This window comes from Mastomys coucha, unplaced genomic scaffold (genome assembly GCF_008632895.1).
Source record: "Mastomys coucha isolate ucsf_1 unplaced genomic scaffold, UCSF_Mcou_1 pScaffold17, whole genome shotgun sequence".
NCBI lineage: Eukaryota > Metazoa > Chordata > Mammalia > Rodentia > Muridae > Mastomys > Mastomys coucha.
This window is the reverse complement of record NW_022196899.1, coordinates 13,987,054-13,992,920: the sequence shown is the minus strand read 5'-3', so window position 1 is coordinate 13,992,920 and position 5,867 is coordinate 13,987,054. Positions and strand designations below refer to the sequence as shown.

General features: G+C 45.7%; 1 pseudogene; it reads right to left on the bottom strand.

The window, feature by feature from the left end:
• Positions 1-506: 506 nt before the first annotated feature.
• Positions 507-3,136, bottom strand: LOC116094988 (annotated as a pseudogene).
• Positions 3,137-5,867: the final 2,731 nt, after the last annotated feature.

Here is a 5,867-nt window from a genome sequence, read left to right as displayed (position 1 = left end):
AGGAATGGAATGAGGAACTGTGGGAGGAGGGACAGAAAGGAGGGGCAATGGCTGGATTGTAAATAAAGAGTTTGATGGTCACTTTATTTATAGAAAACTGTAGCATGAAATAGTTAAAAAGAAACCCACGCTATGCCAGCAAGGCATCAGCAGACAGGCCTGTTCTCAGCCCAGCAGACTCTCTGACCCAAGCTCCAAAATCTCTCCACCCAGCTCGCTAAGTTCCCACGGTGGGCTGGAACTCAGTTGAGTTGCCTAAGGAAGGAAAACACCACACAGTCTTAAGCTTAGAATCAAAAGGCAACACGATCACTGAGCGCAACAACTAATGTGTAAGCCATTCTAAGTTAAATCCTTGGGTGACGGATCCCAATGGATCAGCCACCTGAACTGGGGCCTCCACTACCTACATTTTGGCCTCCACGCCCCTGTCCACCAGCCAAGTCTCCTCTCCTCTTCCACTGTCCCGTTCTCCGACCCGGAAGTCCCGCCTACTCGCCCAGTGATTGGCTCCTTGAAATCTTTATTCATTAGGGAAAGGTTCACAGGAAGTCATCTGAGTACACTAGATTCACAGGATTCCTGGCAGCTTTGCTCTGGAAACAGAATTAGTTAGCATGAAAATACAAAGAGCACCAGGGCTATCCACAACACTTCCTCCCCTTTGTCCAATTAAAAGGTTCCTTTCTCAGATATAAATTGAGTACAACTATTACCATTTTGTAATTTATAAAGTACAAAGTACACCTAACACCCAGTCTATCATTTTTGTCAATTAAATAGAATACTCTTCTAACTTAAGAAAGGCTTATAGCCCGGTAGTGGTGGCACACGCCTTTAATTCCAGCACCTGAGAGGCAGAGGCAGGCGGATCTCTGAGTTCCAGGCCAGCCTGTTCTACAGAGTGAGTTCCAGGACAGCCAGGGCCAAACAGAGAAACCCTGTCTCGAAAAACCAAAAATAAATAAATAAATGAGCACCTACACCTGGCAGATTTCAGGTTTTTTGCTGTCTGGATGTTTTCCCCCGATATCAATGACTTATTCTGATCTTAATAAATTTACTTTGCATAAATATCTCCTGAAAACGATTAGTAGCAAGTCCAGTATTGAGGGAGCGGCACTTGGGAGACAGAGCCATAAGGCCTCACGTTCCAGGTCAGCCTCTGCTTCATAGTGAATCCCAGCCCAGCACTGGTTAAATACTAAAACCCAAGCCAACTAAACAAAAGCCACGGGTTGTCAACAAAATGACAAGTATTTTCTGGACTAAAAAGGTTAATTCCAATTTATCATTTAAAGCCATGTGTTCATTTGCCAAATGCACTACCTTAACCAACATCAGTTGTACTGTGCTTTTGATAGTATACTTAGCACTAAATGAACTTTGGAGTTTTCCTAATACAAGTGACTTACCTGTAACCATTTTTTTAAGCACTCTCTATACCTGGGTCACTGGCTTCATGAACAACAATTTCTACCTACAGTAAACTTCTACCTACAGTAAAAGTTAAAATTAATGCCAGGTATCAGCATACCTTTACAATACATGCAAATAACAGGTAGACAGTGTTTCCCATTCTCCCTGCTTTGATACATATACGAGCTGTTACAACAATAACGTGAAAAGGTTGAAAGCAATCTACTACGCCTGAGGAATCTCATCAACCCAGTGTACAAAGTCAAGATAAAGAGCAGGCTGTTGGCTTATTCCTGGTTCCAACCATAGTATTTCTATACATCTCATGTTCTTAAAGTAGAGCTATAATTTCCAGCCAATGTCTCCGTGGTGGGAAAAGCATTGTCCAGCACTGACTTAAGGGAGGCAAACCTGTCCCTTCAATGTCAAGCTTAACGAGGGCAGCGGCCACCTCCAGTGCCAGCCTGCAGCTTGCGATTGGAATAACTTAACCTTTAGTCCAGACAGTCCTAGCTGGGCAGAACAGGTCCAGAGTGGAGAAGGCTACTTCCTCCTCTTCCCACCTTGGTGCAACACTTTCTTCTTGCCACCTACAGCAGGCTGCCTGGAACGCAGCTGCTGCTGCTTCCTCCTCCTTTTTTTTTTTTTTTTAAAGATTTATTATTTAGCTACCATGTGGTTTCTGGGAATTGAACTCAGGTCCTCTGGAAGAGCGGTCATAACCGCTGAGCCATCTCTCCAGCCCCTGGAGAGCTTCTTGCCTCTCAAGCCGTCCTTCCTTTTCTCGCCCTGGCCCCGCTCTTGCTCAAAGGGCCTTGCTGGATCCCCTTTCTCTTGCCTTTCATTTTCCTCCTCTCTCATCTGCTTGTTGATGGGCCCCCCAGCCTCACATCCAGCTGAGGCTTCTTGCTGTTCTTGACTTTTAGTAGCTCCACCTGTTCATTTTCTCGGCTGCAAAGTCCTCAAAGACGGACTAAAACTTCCTCTTCTTTCTCGTCTTTTCCTTGGGGAGGAGCTCCTGGAAGCGTCCCACCGAGTCGGTGAAGATCTTGGCCACTTGCAGGGCGCAGCCCAGAGCCTCTTTACTCTGGTGTCCCGTAGGGTGCAGGCAAACTGAGCTGGGTGGGCATCTGCATCTTGTGCGCTCGGGCCAGGTTCCATTCTTGGCCTTAGATCTGCTTGGCGAACTAGTCTCCCATGGGGGTCGGTACCCCTAGGTACGTGGACCAGCCATTCCTTGGTATGGTTCCCTGCGCGCTTGTAGCCCCACCAGCACCGCCACTGGCCACTCACCTCGTCCCACATGAAGATGGGCTTCTTGGACGGATGCCCTTACGACGCTACCACCGCCCCCTCCAGCGCACGGTGCGCAGATGTCACAGCTGCCACAGCTGGCTGATGAGCATCTGCGTGTTGTCCCGCGCCAGGGCCCGCAACTCTGCCTCGGGCCCGGCCTGGCGCAGCACTGTCGGGGAGTGCGGTCCGAAGCCCGTACGACGCCGACGTCGAATTACTTCTGCTCCAGCTCTTCGTGCACCCGGACGTGCTGCAACTTCTCCGCCTCCTCCTGCTCCACTTGGCCTGCAGCATCTCCACGCTCTGGCCCTCCATGACTCCCGCTGCGACTCGGTTCCCTCACTTTGGTGCAGCAACAGAATGCATTTCACTCCAGCAACACCCAAATAACCCACAACTACACCACAGGCGAACCTCTGGATCCGTAATCCGGAAAAGAAGAGTTCGTTTCCGGGGTATGCGGCGTCGGCTAGCATTGTGCGGTTAGGGACGCGCCAGCAGAGGGCGGCATTGGAGAGCTGATGTGCTTAGAGGCAGGACCTGGATTCGCACCCGGATGTGGCCCTACAGGCGCTGAGGGTTGGCTGTATGAAGACCAAAAAAGCTCGGGGACTGATCGGGACTACATTTCCCAGCGTGCAGCGGGGTGGTGGGTGTGGTCGCGGTAGGACGCGGGCTGCCCAAACTCCTGCAGGCTTGTGGCTTACTGATGCAGTAATACAGAGTGATACAGAGTGATACAGAGGGGTTTGGGGCGAGACAAATCATCTCCCCAGAGTCACAGCCAGTTCTTGGTGCTCTCGGAGTGAGTGATCCCACGGGATACACTTAAAGGCAGGTCCTAGAAGGCTGATGGTTTTGCGACTTAGGGCAGACTGTTCGGCTGTGCTGGGTGGTTGCATGGCCTGGGTTCCAATTATGGCTGTGCCACTATTTGATCCTGAGATATTTATTTAAGACTGAAAAATCGTGTACGGTGGTGACTCTAATAGTACTCCCTACCCAGGACTGTTTTAAAGGTAAATGTGTTAGTTAATGCATTAAGATTTTTCAGTGAAACTGACCTATCAGTTTTTATTCAATAGTCACGGTGGCTTGGGGATCTAAGGCCTATTATACCTGTCACAATTTACTATTTACTGTCATTTACTTTGATAGTTCTGTTCTGTTAATATATTGGTAAATATGAAACCTTAATTAGTAACTGGTACAAAGAAAGTTCTCAATAAATGAGATCTACTGTTATTTCCACTGATGAAAAGGCAGACCTAGGAGGTGAATTGGGAAAGGAAATATGAGCGCTACAGGCATTATGACCCTGGTGTTACAATGGCCACATTCTCAGTATAATGTGATCCAAAATATTTTCTTGTTTCAATCATATTAGTAGACTTTTATTTTACTGACTGTTTCTAGTCTAGATCACATGACATTGAGGCAGAGCTCAAACTCTGTATACAGCCAATGAAGCCTTGAATTCCTGATCTCCTACCTCTCTCCCAAGGACTAGCATTAGAAACATGTAACACCATACCTAGCTTCATTTCTAAAACTAAGTTTTCAGCTAGAATGCAACATAATAGTTTTTAGTACGGTGCTTTCATACATTGTTGTCTCAGTGCCTTCCCCATCTCCCCATAAATAGACATTTTAAAGTGCAGACTAAACTGGGTATGGCATGTGCCTATAATCCCAGCACTCTAGAGATAGAGGTCAGATGCCCAGGCCCAGCCTTAGTTGCTCAGGGAGTCATTCAAATTATTCTTGTTTTTAATGACTCTCAAATTTGTTATATGGCTAAGGATGGTCTTGAAATTGATTCCCCTGGCTCTTCTTCCCAAATTCTGGGATTATAGACTGGAGCCACTATGTTCCTTTAACTGTTACCCTCTTGATGCTAGATGAGATGTCTAAAACTACACAGCACAAAGCTTCCCTCACAGTTGTTCTTCCTCCCATCAGCCTCTCATCCTTTTCCTCATTGCCTTTGCTGCTCAAGGAACCCTGCCATTGGGAGTACCGTAGAGACAATAGTCCCAGGTTATGTCATAATCGTTGCAGTCTAGTAATTTGCTCTGTGGACGGCAAATTCATCTTTAACTTTTCCTATCTCCAAATCTAATCAGCTCAAAAGCCTAGGTATCTTGTCTCTGTATATTATGGCCTTTCCATCCCCTCTGCCATGGCCTTACCTGGTCCTAACTTGAGTCTCTTCTATCTGCTTCTCTAGATCATCTTTCTCCTTTGCAAGCAGCACCAGTGTCTAGCTGATTTTGATCAGCTGTTGACAGTGATCAAAAAGAGATGAAGAGAGTGGGGGGTCAGAACACTTACACACCCAGTCCTCTGTAGACATATGTCATCAGGCCTTTGTGGCCATCAAAACTCAACAGCTTGCCTCAGAGAGCCATGTTCTGGTTCCACAAACTCCCTTGGGTTTCCTGAAGCCTTTCCCTTGGTTTCGTAAATACTCCTGTTGTTTATCTTTCTCTTTTCTGCCAAGTCTCTTACTAATATCCTGAAGATATTCTGGGAATTCTGAATATTTAAATTTCATGAATGTGACCAAAACAGATGCTTTTTTTTTTTTTTTTTTTTTTTTTTTTTTTTGCATATGACAGACTTATAACTAACCTTGGTCCTTTTTGCTTATCACCTTGCTTCAAGGCACTCTTAGTTGTAAGTCAGAATAGCTTTCCTCACGTGTTCTATTCCACTCTTACTTTTCATTTTGCCCATCTCCAGAACTCTAACAGGGAAATATGATGAAGGGTGACAGCTTTGTGACCTTTCTCATCAAATGAGGTTTTCTGTTTCTTGTTCCCACTTTAACCACAAAGAGGAATAAGAGGTTTAAGGATATCACATTAATACTTTTCACCATCTGTCAACAAACGGTTACTTTGATCAGTATAGCTAGTTCTTAAAACAATTTCATCAGTCTTTAAAGTGGCGTTAATGGAGATTTACTTTTTTTTAAGGAACGAAACACATAACTAATTTATTTGTCCTATATATGGGCATATCTGTGCTATTGCACATATGTGGAGGTCAGAGGACAGTTTTGGAAGGTTCTGGGAATTGAACTCAGGTTGGACCTCGCTTTCTCATGCTGTTCAGTTTTCTCCTGTTTTGATGGTGGGAATTATTAA